Consider the following 14059-nt stretch of genomic DNA (forward strand, 5'->3'; position numbering starts at 1 on the left):
ACTTGGGTACCTGTGACTACTATCAATGATGTCTGGGTTCCCCATCCAGCAACAGCTCCATTGGGACTGACAAGTACCCCAAGGATACTGTGCCTCCCCAACCCCCACACACCTGTGTCTCCTCAAGGCTCACCCTGTCTACTGGTAGACCAGCTTTCTTTTGGAGAAGGTCACCCTCCCACTCATGGCCACAGTACTGGAATCTTATGAGTAACAAGTAAACTGTTAGTGTATTGCAATCAACCAAATGAAAAGGGCAACTACAGAATAGTTTAAAAAAAAAAGGAAATTGTATTATCTGACAAGGAGTTGAAATACAAAATATATAAGCACTAACAGAAAATAAAATAAGCAAAAGATTTGAACAGATTTCTCTCCAAGGAACAAACTAAATGGACAATAGAAATAAAAGAACATCCTTGACATTATAAATAATCAGGAAAAAAGGTAAACTAAAACCATAAAGAAACTTCTCTCCACATATTTTAGAGTGAAAGATAATGATCATGTGCATAGGTGTGGAAAGAGTAGAACCTGTCATGGCTTGAATAAGAACAGCCCCAATAGACACATTTATTTGAATTCTTAGTCATCAGGGGATTGGACTACTTAGAAGGATTAGAAGGTGTGACCTCGTTGGAAGAAATATATCACTGGGGTGGTGGGCTTTAGATTAATACTATTTCTACTTCATTATAAAGAATACATTTATTAGCAAAATATTAAAATTAATATATCTTTGTAGATGCATTCATCAGCCTGAGTAGATAGACTTTACATTATGAGGTACCTCCCTGCTAAAGTAGAGAAGTATTGACCTTAAACTTTAATAATTATATTTTCTTATATTTATAATCAAATTATCTGAATTAACAAATTTGGTGATTTAATCAATAAAATTGGAACTTTTTCTCTAACAAATTTGTGGCTATAGGTGACTGAAATAATATTTAAATGTTCATTTAAAATATATGTATAATACTCTTGACTTCTATTTACAATATTTAATGTGATGCTGGATTAATGATCAGTGATGGTCTATAATAAGACATTTATTTGAAGTCAAATTTGCACAGTAGGAGAATACAGTTTTGTCTTTCATGTGTGAAATTTAATGCTGCAAAACCTATAAACTTCCTTTTTTTTTAAAGATGAAATTACTCCTATAAGGTATTCTCAAAGTCCTAATCATGGGTTTATTATCTGGTCTTTTAACATGTTACTCATCAAAATAATTACATAAACTCTAAGCAATATCCCATTTACAACATAATTATAAAGCCATCTTAATTGTGAAATGAAATTGGACTGCACAAGAGAGATATAGAAGAGCTATTTTAAAGGCAACTGCGAGAGTCCTCAGGTTCTTCTTATCACATGTAGGTTCTGTTTATGAAAGGTAAACTAAGCCTCATTCTCCATCCTAATCTTCATGGGTTCTAAGTTTATATGCAGCCTCAGGTCGTTAACATATCCTTGGCATTACTACATTAACCAACTCATCAGATGAAGCAGCACAAATGATCAACTATAATTTGAAAGACACAAGATCAGGGCCTGTTTTGAAACACTAGGATGCTCTTTGGCTAAGATGTGGCACAAAAACTCCCTAAATAGTATTTGAAGCCACAGTGCATACCTAAAATATCGCTATTTTGATAATCAAAAGTCTCTGGTTTTGTCTTCCAAAATTAAAGAGCTTATGTAAGATGTTTTAAGAAGCCTTGTCTCATAAATATAGAAATTGAAGGACTGTGTGCAGCAAGACAAAAGCGACCAGGAATTCTTAAAAGCATTTCATAGACACATTTTCTATTGCTTACAAATTACAGTCTTATTTTGGCAAGAGATCTATCAGTGATGGGTGATTAAGATTTGACAAGGCAGGATCTTTTCTCTCTGAGAAAATGGAAATAAATAATTGTAACCCCATTGCTAACCCTTTAGTATCCTGGGTAAAAGTTTGATTTAATACTACTTTAATACATATTTATGGAACACTAATAAACATAGGCATTATTCTAAATTATTATTATTCTAGAAATTATTCTAGATGATTGTGACACTCCTATAAACAAGATGAGAGGGACAGTACTTGAATAGTATTTTAATTTTTTCTATATTATTAGTTGAGGTCAGAATAAATGCCCTAAATATGGGAAACACCATTTATGGGCTGGACACCCAGACTGAAGGAAAAAAAAAAATGAGAGAAAGACCATGAATAGGAAACTCAAAGTCACTAAGGATAATCCTAATGTTCCTTTATTGCATGGACATAATATCACATGTGTCAATTTAACCAATATTTTTGCTAATGTCCAGAGATTATTGTTGTTCTCAGCCTTGTTCTCAGTCAGATAAGTTTCATCTTGCTGTGAGTGCTGATCAATTCCTATAACTTGTCTCAGCATTCATAATTGCTCAGAACAAGTGATTGCTGAGCTTTTGTCCCTAAATGAGGCATGCATACATTGCCTCCAAGGATCAGGGGGAGATCATGAGTTCTACATCAACTCCAGTAGTGACCGTGTGACAGGCCTAGAAACCTGGACTCAGTCCCGAGGTGAAAAGTTCACGGAAACTTAGTCTCATGGAACCGTGGCATCCCATAGCACGTATGCTCCAAATTTTTCCTTGCATTAGTCAAAGTATGGATCTGTATGCTTTCTTTCAGTACTGTTTTATTATAGGAGTCTCCAAGCAATGACTTGCCAAATACCTAAATAAAATTGAACTTTGCTTCCGGACCTTCATCGATGCCCTAGGTAGTCCTTGAGCTGACCCTGGGCTTGGAATTCAGTAAGAATGTTACCTATTCAGTGGCATTCAGAATTGCCTATAATATTGTAAGAGAGATAGTGAAAGAAATCAGGCATTACTATCTACTACATAGAGCTAGGAATCTCAGGGCAAGCTTAGCAAAGTATACATAGAATCTTCATTACAGTCATGTATGGCAGACTACATTGCATATTAGAAGAAAGTTGGTGAGTTCTTCTGACAAATGGAGATTCCCTACAGATACTTAAAAGAGAAGTCAATTTACTCCCACATGCAGGAATTTACAATGATCTAGGAAGAAGGAAAGTTGTAGTCTAAGAAGTAACTAGAGAAAATACTTAGAACTATAGATAGCTGAGTCACTCCCATACACAGGAATTTACAATGGCCTAGGGGGAAGGTCGACTGTACAAGACTAGAATTGGAACAAGGGCATGAAGCCCTTGCCCCTGGCTTCTAAGATTAAGCTGACCTTAGGTGGATCTGCTTTTGATTCCAGTTGTTAACATTGATTTTTATCCCAGTTGTTTCCTGTTAGCTTTTTGTACGCATTCCTCTGTTTTGTGTAAAAGTCACTTATAAGACTGGTTTCTCTTTGAGACAAATTGCATTCAGATACAGCATGCTACCTCGTGTCTCTGTCTGTTTGTCACCCTCCTCGCCAACTCCCTGCCCACCTGTCCGGAACCCTGATTTCTCCCAGGGACTGAAGGGGGATGACTGAGGTCAGTCTGTGACACATGAGAAAAGCTAAAAGAAAAAAAAAGGGGGGATGAGTGGAATGTAGTGAAATATCATCTTGCCATAGCCACAGCATTCATTAACTCTGGAAAGTGTGGCCTCAAGGGCAATACATACAAGACATGCACTAGATGAGGTCAATCAACATTCCATCATGTTGGTAGGAGTTTCATTAAGACTCACTGCTCCACAGTAAACTATAGGTAGTAATAGATTGGGAAAGTTATCATTTGATTTTTAGTGCCATAGGCACTGATAATTTGCCTATGGCTCAGTAAATAATCTCTTGCATATGCTCATTTCTGCAACCCTAGTTAAACTGCCTGGTATCACATACACAGTCACACACACACACACACACACACACACACACACACACACAAAAGATATGAACATAAGAGGGAGTTTGATAGAAAGTGAAGGGGGTCAGTGAATAGAAAGGGGATAAAAGAGCATAAGTGGGGATACATGTAACCAAAATACAAACAGGAGCATATAATTTGTCAAAGAGTAAAGTAAAATATTTCTAAAGAAAAGAAAACAAGTTAAACATTAATGTTCACACTTCCCTACTTGAGACAGTGTGAGAATGAAAGATCCTGACAGAATGTAAAAGGTCACAGAAGCCCTGAAACTGGCAAAATAGATTTCACTGTTAGCAGAACTAGCTTCACTAATTTAGAAAAATAGAGTTGAACAATGCTCTCTGGCTGCTCCTTGAACCCATGTGTCTGCCAATACTCTTGACTGTTCTTTGAACCCATATGTGTGCCCACTGCTACAGCCCACTGCTACAGCCCACTGCCAGGTGTTTGTAATATTGGTTGCTTGAGAAGAGTCGGAAATTTTCCCCAACAAACACAGCTGGGGCCAGTCCGGAATTGCTACACCTGCACCAGACTCTTTCCTTGTACCCCTCCCATACCCATTTCTTGATAAATCATTTTAGAATAGACATTGTTTAGATCTGGAAATGCTCTACTCCCTTCTTCTCCTTTCCCCTGTGAGGGCCTATAAAAACTGGTACCCCTTTCCCCTCGGGGTTGACTCCTCTACCCCTGCATGGGATACGAGTTGTCCCCAGAGCTCTGGTTTTCCCAGAATAAAGCCTCGTGTGGTTTGCATCAAGTTTGGTCTCTCATGAGTTCTTGGGGGTCTGCTATTAACCCGAGACTTGAATGAGGGTCTCCCTTTGGGGGTCGTTCACTGGGGGCTCATCCAGGATTGGCACGACCACCCACGTCTCCAAATACCCACTTGGTGGTGAGATTTCTTTTCTAAAATACTTCTGCAACCCGGCAAGGTTCCATGCTGAAATTTGCAGCCATGACGTTCCATGAGAAACAAGACCCGTGCCTCAGGGTAAGGCATGGAATGTGAACAGCAGAAGTGCTGGAATCACCTGCTGCCACTTGGGAGGGATGTCTCAGAGTCAGGGGAAGGACTCCAGGAGTCCATCTGGGGCGGGGAGTGAAGAGTCGGTAGTCTTCCTAAATTGGAGGACTTACACACTTCCCTGACCTTTTGCATTTCTGAGTTGGTTTTGTCTGTCCATTAGAAGATGGACATTTGTAAGTGTGTGTGTGTGTTTTGTGTCTGTTTCATGTTTTCCATGGTTTGGACGATGTGACAGACTGTAACGACCGCCCTAAGTTTGACTTTAGACAACTGGACTGAAGTTAGGTCAAGGGCCCATAATCTTTCAGTAGAAATTAAGAAAAGACCTTGGCAGACTTTTTGCGCGTCCAAGTGGCCGGATTTTGATGTAGGATGGCCACCAGAGGGGACTTTTGATTTGACTCTTATCTTTGAAGTTAAAGCCATTGTTTTTCAGAGCAGACCTAGGTCCCACCCGGATTAACAGCCTTACATTACTGTCTGGCAGGACCTCGTCCAGAATCCACCATCATGGATTCCCCAGCATAGGTCAGGCTCCTGAGCCCTAACACTTCTCGAAACAAAAGTGAAACCAAAGGTTCCTCCCAAAACGGAGCCTCCTCTTCAACCTACAGCTCCCCCCAAGATCTATTCCAATATTGAGAGGCCTCCTGAGTGACCAGAATCTCCTCCCCATCTGCCCTATCTTCTACCCCCACTGGGTCCCGCTCCTCCACAAGTCTCTGCACCAGGCCATGGGACTGCTGGCAGTGCAGCTGGAGGACCAGCGGCTGGAACCCAGATCCAATGAGCCCTGAGTCCCCCAGCAGATGGAGCTCCTGACACCACTTCTGCTTTTCCTTTTCGAGCTGTGGGCGACCCAACCTCGGACCCACAATCTCTGCAGACCCTACAATATTGGCCTTTTTCATCAGCTAATCTCTACAATTGGAAAGCTAAGCATGCCTTATTTTCTGAGAATCCGGCCAGCCTGGTCGAGTCGCTCATGTTTTCTCATCAACTCACTTGGGATGATTGTCAGCAGCTCCTCCAGGTTCTGTTTACTGAAGAAAAAGAGCACATTCTCCTGGAGGCTCAGAAAAATGTTCATGGAGTGAATGGAGTCCCTACCAACCTACCTAATGAGATTAACGATGGGTTCCCTCTGGACCGGCCAGATTGGAACTACAACACTGCTCAAGGTAGGAAGAGGCTGGCAGTTTACCACCAGGCTCTGGTCACAGGTCTAAAGGGAGCAGTGAGATGCCCCACCAATTTGGTTAAGGTAAGAGAGGTGATGCAGTGCCCTACTAAGCCCCTGTCTGTTTTTCTGGAAAGATTGATGGAAGCTTATAGTACTCCTTTTGACCTGACCTCTGAGGGTCAACAAGCCACAGTTCTTATGGCTTTTATAGGGCAACCAGCATCAGATATTAAGAGAAACTTACAGAGACTAGAAGGATTACATGCCATGGCTTTATAAGATTTAGTCAAGGAGGCAGAAATGGTGTATCACAAGAGAGAGATGGAGGAGGAGAAAAAAGAGAGGGAAAAGCACAAAGAAGAGAGGGAAAATGAAAGGGATAGAAGACAGGAGAGGAACTTAAGCAGGATTTTGTCTGCAGTAGTAGGGGAGTGTGAAGGAAGGAACAGGCCTGAGAATAGACAGACAGGGTACCTGGGCAACAGGGAACCTAGACCTGGAGGAAGAAGACTGGTCCAGAAGTCTTTAGAGAAGGACCAATGTGCCTATTGCAAGGAAAAAGGACATTGGGCATGGGAATGCCCAAAGAAGAAGGGAAGGGCCCCTAAGGTCCTCGCTCTAGAAGATGATGATTAGGGGAGACAGGGCTCAAACCCCCTCCCCATGCCTAGAGTTAACTTGATGGTGGAGGGGACCCCTATGGACTTTTTAGTTGACACTGGGACAGAACATTCTGTGTTGAAACATCCATTGGGAAAACTAAAAAAAGAACCATAGTATTTGGAGCCACTGGTCAGAAACAATACCCCTGGACCACTGCACGCACTGTAGATCTGGGGAAAGGGCAAGTGAGTCATTCTTTTTTGGTCATCCCCGAATGCCCCACACCGCTTCTAGGAAGAGATCTTTGGACTAAACTAAAGGCCCAGATCAAATTTACCCAAAAAAGGGCCGAGAGTAAGTTGAGAATCACCCACCTCCATAGTCTTAGCCCTGCAGCTTGAGGAAGAATACCGATTGCATGAAGGCATAAAGCAAACAGAGGTGTCAGACCTAAAAGATTGGTTGACTGCTTTCCCTAGAGCATGGGCAGAGACTGGAGTCATGGGAATGGCTGTCAGAGTTCCCTCTGTGGTTGTGGGCCTGAAGACAGATGCAACCCCTATAGGGGTGCAACAATACTAAATGAGCCATGAGGCAAGAGATGGAATGAGGCCACATATTCAGAAACTATTACAACTAGATATTTTGGTACCTTGCCAGTCGCCCTGGAATACTCCTCTACTGCTGGTAAAGAAACCTGGCACAAGTGACTATCCACCAGTCCAAGACCTGAGAGAGGTCAATAAAAGTGTCCAAGATATTCACCCAACTGTTCCTAATCCCTATAACCTCCTCAGCTCACCCCCCCCCCCCGGAGCGAGCAAAAGTGGTACACAGTATTTGATTTAAAAGATGTTTCCTTTTTCTTGAAGTTACATCCCTCCAGTCAGCCCATATTCGCCTTTGAGTGGAGAGATCTGAACACTGGACAAACAGGACAATTGACCTGAACACAGTTACCCCAGAGGTTCAAGAACACCCCCATCCTTTTTTATGAGGCTTTACATGAGATTTAGTCTCCTTCTGAGCTAAAAACTCACAGATAACTCTGTTTCAATATGTTGATGATTTGCTCCTTGCTGCAAAATCCGAGAGAGAATGCCTGCAGGGGTCCAAGAGATTGTTAGCAGAACTGGGTGAGTTGGGTTACAGGGCCTCCACTAAAAAGGCCCAGTTATGTCAAATGGAAGTAGTCTACCTGGGATATACCCTCTAGGATGGGAAACAGTGGCTGGCAGAGGCTAGAAAAAGGACTGTGACTCAAATACTGGCACTGGCTACTCCAAGACAGGTGAGAGAATTCTTGGGCACCACTGGGTTCTGCAGACTTTGGATACCTGTGTTTGCAACACTGGCTGCTCCCTTGAACCCCCTGAACAAGGAAAGTGGAGAATTCAGATGGATATCAGAATATCAGAGAGACTTTGAAAATATTAAGGAGGCCCTGTTGACTGCGCCAGCCTTGGCATTGACAGATATAACCAAACCCTTCATCCTCTATGTTGATGAGAGGTTGGGGTGGCCAGAGGAGTTCTTACTCAGGCTCGAGGGCCGTGGAAGAGGCCCAAGGCATATTTGTCTAAGAAGCTGGACCCAGTGGCCAGCAGATGACCCAAATGTTTAAAGGTCGTTGCTGCAGTAGCCTTACTCATTAAGGATGCCGACAAGTTAACTTTGAGACAGCAAATAACTATGGTAGCCCCCCACCCTCTTGAAAGCATTATCCGCCAGCCCTCAGACTGATGAATGGCAAATGCCTGAATGACCTAATAATAGAGTCTGTTGCTGACTGAATGGGTCATGTTTTGCTCCTCCTGCTATCCTCAACCCTACTACCCTCCTGCCTGAAATGTGAAGCCATCTTTGTGGAAGAAAAACTGGGATCCGATGTGTTCTACGCAACTAGACCAGCCGTGGCCAGGTGTTCCAAACTGGCACACAGATGGAAGCAGCTTCCTAGTAGAAGGTAAGAGGATGGCAGGGGTGGTGGTGGTAGATGATAAGTGAATCGTGTGGGCTAGCAGCCTGCCAGAAGGTACATAAGTGCAAAAAGCTGAATTAATTGCCCTGACCCAGGCCCTTTGGATGACTGAGGGGCGGCCCATCAACATCTACACCAATAGCAGGTATGCTTTTGCTACAGCCCACATCCATGGTGCCATCTATAGACAAAGAGGGTTGCTGACGTCAGTGGGCAAGGACATAAAAAATAAAGAGATTCTGAACTTTCTTGAGGCTATTCATCTGCCAGCTAAAGTGGCCATTATACATTGTCCTGGACATCAAAAAGGACACAATGCTGTGACAAGGGAGAATAACATGGCTGATGTCAAGGCTAAACAGTCCACACTCGGCCCTAAGATACTCCCCTTCTGGACTCAACAGACAGAATCTCTCCAGAAAGTTGCTCTGCCAGAACTGGAACTGTGCAGCCAGAGTTTTGAATATACCTCTGAAGATATAAAACTAATGGACAATATAGGGTTTACTGCAGAAAATTCACAGGGCCAACGAGCGGCCAGTAATAGTAAAGTAATATTACCACAGAAAGAAGGGAAAAGATTCATTGAAAATATACATTGGCTGTCTCACCTGGGAGCCAAACACCTGCAAACGCTGGTCAAAGCATCTACTTTTTATGTTTTGAGACTCTCTGATGTTGCAGAGGCAGTAGTTAAGAACTGTGTACCATGTGCCATGACTAATGTAGGATATTCAAGATACCCAGGGAGAAGGCCACAAGGAGATTGCCCCAGAGCCTATTGGGAAGCCAGCTAAGCATGGTAATAAGTATCTTTTAGTTTTTATAGATACCTTTTCAGGATGGGTGGAGGCCTACCCAATGAAAAAAGAAACTGCCAATGTTGTGGTTAAGAAGACTCTAGAAGAAATTTTTCCACGGTTCGGAATACCTAAGGTAATAGGGTCTGACAATGGACCTGCCTTTGTTGCCCAGGTTAGTCAGCGACTGGCCATCCACCTGGGGATTGATTGGAAATTGCATTGTGCTTATAGACCCCAGAGTTCTGAATAGGTAGAAAGGATGAATAGAACTGTAAAGAGACCTTCACTAAATTGACCTTAGAGACGGGCGGGAATGACTGGACAGCCATCCTTCCCTTTGCCTTGTTCCTCATCAGAAACACACCGGGAACATTTAAGCTCACTCCATATGAAATCCTGTACGGGGAGCCTCCCTCACTCACTGAAGTGGGGAGAGTGTTGGATCCTCTAGAATTTAACCCTGGTCCTTCATTGTTTACATGCATGAAAGCCCTAGAAGTGGTCAGAAACACTGCCTGGGAGCAGCTCAAAGAGGTCTACAAACCAAGAGATTTGATGGTACTACACCAGTTCTTGGTGGGAGATGCAGTTCTTGTCCAACGACATCGAGCTGGGAATCTAGAACCTCTTTAGAAAGGCCCTTACATCGTGCTGCTGACCACCCCCACTGCTGTCAAAGTAGAAGGCATCTCTGCTTGGATTCACACCTCTCACGTAAAGCGAGCTCTTGAAGCACCTCAAGATGAATGGGAATTGGAAAGGACTGATGATCCTCTTAAGTTGTGCCTACATCGTTGGCGCCATCCTGAAAAAGAAGAGTGATAACCCACACCACCCTATGACTCTCAATTGGCAAGTGGTATCCCAATCAGGGGAAATACTTTTTACCACTTCAAAATTAGAACTTCCGGGGGCATGATAGCCAACCCTGTATTTTTGCCTCTGCCAAATTATTCCTGTGGCTGGGAGTACTCCACCTTATGAGGTCTGAAGCTATGGGTTCTATAGCTGCCCCAAGCACATTAAGAGTTCCTGGTGTGGGGGGTCTAGGTGGTACTTTTGCAGTGATTGGAGTTGTGTTACCTCAAATTATGGAGATTGGAAATGGGCCATTGAGTCCTCCGGGGATAGATTAGAGTTTTCTTTTCAAATTAAGGGCCCAGGCAAACATGTGATAATGGGGCTATACAGATATCAGAAATGCAAGTCTACAGATTTAGACCGTGTGAAACTGCAGTTCACAGACATGGGAAAAAATATGACCTTGCCCAGTGGATTGGAGGCATGACCTGGGGAGTTGTGTTCTACAATTATGGTAGTAAACCTGGATCATTGCTCCATGTCCATCTAAATATTCAAAGTCCCCTGACCCTACCAGTAGGCCTGAATAAGGTGCTCCCTGAGTCAAACTGACCCTTCCTCCCAGGGCCAGCCCCGACCTTACCCGCCACCCAAAAGACTCCCCAAATGTCTTCCCCACAGAAGGTCCCTCCAAGACCTGTTCTTCACTCTATAGCCCCAGTGCAAGTTGGGCCACCACCCATCTGACAAAGACTGTTTGGCCTCCTCCAAGGAGCTTTCTCTGTGTTAAATGGTACCAATCCCAATGCCACCAAGTTTAGTTGGCTGTGCATAACGTCTGGACCTCCCTATTACAAGGGGATGGCAGTAATGGGAACTTATAATAATACCACCAGTCATGATCACTGCAGTTGGGGACGTAGCCACACACTCACCCTCACTGAAGTGTCTGGCACAGGCACATGCATAGGAAAAGTGCCTCTGAGTCATCGACATTTGTGTAATGTTACCTATAAGAGCCCCCGGACCGAATTGACTTGTCACCTGTTCCCAATAAGTGGTGGGCTTGCAGCTCTGGATTGACCCCTGTGTATCGACATCAGTGTTCAACGACACTAGAGATTATTGTATCCTGGTGCAGTTAGTGCCCAGAGTCATTTACCATCCCTCAGAAATTTTTGTCGATGAGTTTGACAAACACCCAACTTGCCTTCACAGGGAGCCTATGACTATGACTTTGGCTGTGCTCCTAGGGTTAGGAGGAATAGTGGCAGGGATTGGAACTGGAGCTGCAGCTCTAGATAGGGTGCCTCGCGATTATAGTCAGTTAAGAGAAGCAATGGACACTGATATCGCAGCCCTAGAACAGTCTATCACTAGGTTAAAAGAATCTTTAACATCCCTGTCAGAGGTGGTTCTCCAGAATCGTAGGGGGTTAGACCTGCTTTTCCTTAAAGAAGGAGAGCTGTGTGCTGCCTTAAAAGAAGAATGTTGCTTCTATGTAGACCATTCTGGAGTCATAGAAGACTCCATGAGCAAGTTAAGAGACAGACTAGAAAAGAGAAAACAAGACCGAGAAGCACAGACCGGATGGTTTGAAGGAATTTTTAATAAATCACCTTGGTTGACCACCCTCATTTCTACTCTGATGGGCCCTCTAATAATTTTGCTCTTACTGCTGATGTGTGGCCCACTAATTCTTAATAAATTGGTGACCTTTGTTAGAGAAAGGATTGGTACCATCCAGCTGTTAGTACTAAGACAACAATACCAGTCTCTGCAGAACCTTGAAGAAGAGATTGCAGTTTAGTTCTAAGATTAGAACTAGAAACTAGAAGTGGGGAATGAAAGATCCTGATAGAATGTAAAAGGTCACAGAAGCCCTGAAATTGGCAAAATGGATTTCACTGTTAGCAGAACTAGCTTCACTAATTTAGAAAAATAGAGGTGCACAATGCTCTTGCCGCTCCTTGAAACTGTGTGTCTGCCAATGCTCTGACCGTTCTTTGAACCCATGTGTGTGCCCACTGCTGCAGCCCAGTGCCATGTGTTTGTGATATTAGTTGCTGGGGAAGAGTCAGAAAATTTCCCCAGCAACCACAGCCAGGGCCAGTCCAGAGTTGCTACACCTGCACCAGACTCTTTCCTTGTACCTCTCCCATACCCATTTCTTGAGAAATCATTTTAGAATAGACATTGTTTATATCTGGAAATGCCCTACTCCCTCCTTCTCCTTTCCCCTGTGAGGGCCTATAAAAACTGGTACCCCTTTCCCCTCGGGGTTGACTCCTCTACCCCTCCATGGGATATGAGTCATCCCCAGAGCTCTGGCTTTCCCCAAATAAAGCCTCCTGTGGTTTGCATCAAGCTTGGTCTCTAATGAGTTCTTGGGGGTCTGCTATTTTCCTGAGACTTGAGTGAGGGTCTCCCTTTGGGGGTCTTTCAAGCACACATATCACACTTTTGCTTCCATCCATTCTCTGCTTTAATGGTCTGTAGTCCTTCGTAATGGAAGCCAAAAGGAAATCTACATCCATCTCTTAAATAGGTTCTTGTCAGTTGTTTCATCAAACCAAAGAAAGAAGTTATGAATATTTGGTTCATTTCATAAGAATAAATATTGAGTCTTTGCCACACCAAAATCTGGAACTTACTTTATTATATTTCTATCTCATTAACTTAGCATTTGAGAATGAGTAAGCAAGCACTTAAAATAGCCTAGGTGGGAAACAATCCCACATGGGTGAGAAATGCTATGGAATGTGCCAAGCTTTCAGTCTTAACTGACATTTCTAATGCTTCCACACCCTGACATGATTGTGTGTGAAGCTGCCATTCTGACATTTCTGTGAATGGCTCCTCATGTCCCCTTTACCAGCAACAGCTCTTAGTTGTACAAATGGTTCTGTGAATTGCTCTTTGAATTAGCTATAAAACTCCCCTCTATTTTCCTTAAAAGAAGGAAATTAGACCATTTCTTCTCACAACAGGAAGAGCAAGACAATAGTCCTTTATTCTACATGATTATGTAAGCAGCTTCCATCACTTCAGAACATTTTTGAAGTGTCACCTTTGTTCCTTATCGTTAAATACATTAAAATGTATGGTTAGACAGAGAATATGTATTTCATATAATTTACAAAATTTATTGCATTTACTATTGATGAGAAATATTTGTGGGTATGTTTTTAAGTTTTAAATCAGTGACAAGCAGACCTGGCCTCCAGATTCTTCTAGCACCCCTCAGTCCCTATCAGTTACAGGGTATGGCCTGCACACCCAACTCTCTACCCTAAATTTCTCTGGCCTAGGGGCTGAGCAGCCCTTCCCTATATAATCCAAAGGGTTTAGTTACCTACCGCTTTCCCCTTCTTTTGTTCCTCTTGTACCTGTGGCCTCCTGGCTACTGTACTTGTTGTAGCTAATATTTAATCTCAGTTGGAGGATCCTACCCCACCTTTGATCATTCAGATAAAAGACACAAAATCTTTATTTTTATGATAAGCCTTAGACAGCATTAAAGCTGGGAAGGTATCTATTTCTATGGTATTATGTCTACTATCTTGCCAATAACCCTGAGATATGACTATCAATATTCTGCCTGGGGTGCTTTTACTTCAGTTGGCCAGCTCTCATGGCCAAGTTTTTATGATTCACTTAACCCATGTCAACTTCTCCTCTCTCTATCTTCTCTCTGTTTTCTTCAAAGTCTTGCCTCTGCCTCAGACCCCAAGCCCAGGAATTGAAACTCTGCCTACTTCTCGC

Source organism: Mus caroli, unplaced genomic scaffold (assembly GCF_978045245.1).
Source record: "Mus caroli unplaced genomic scaffold, Mus_caroli_1 scaffold_6, whole genome shotgun sequence".
Lineage (NCBI taxonomy): Eukaryota > Metazoa > Chordata > Mammalia > Rodentia > Muridae > Mus > Mus caroli.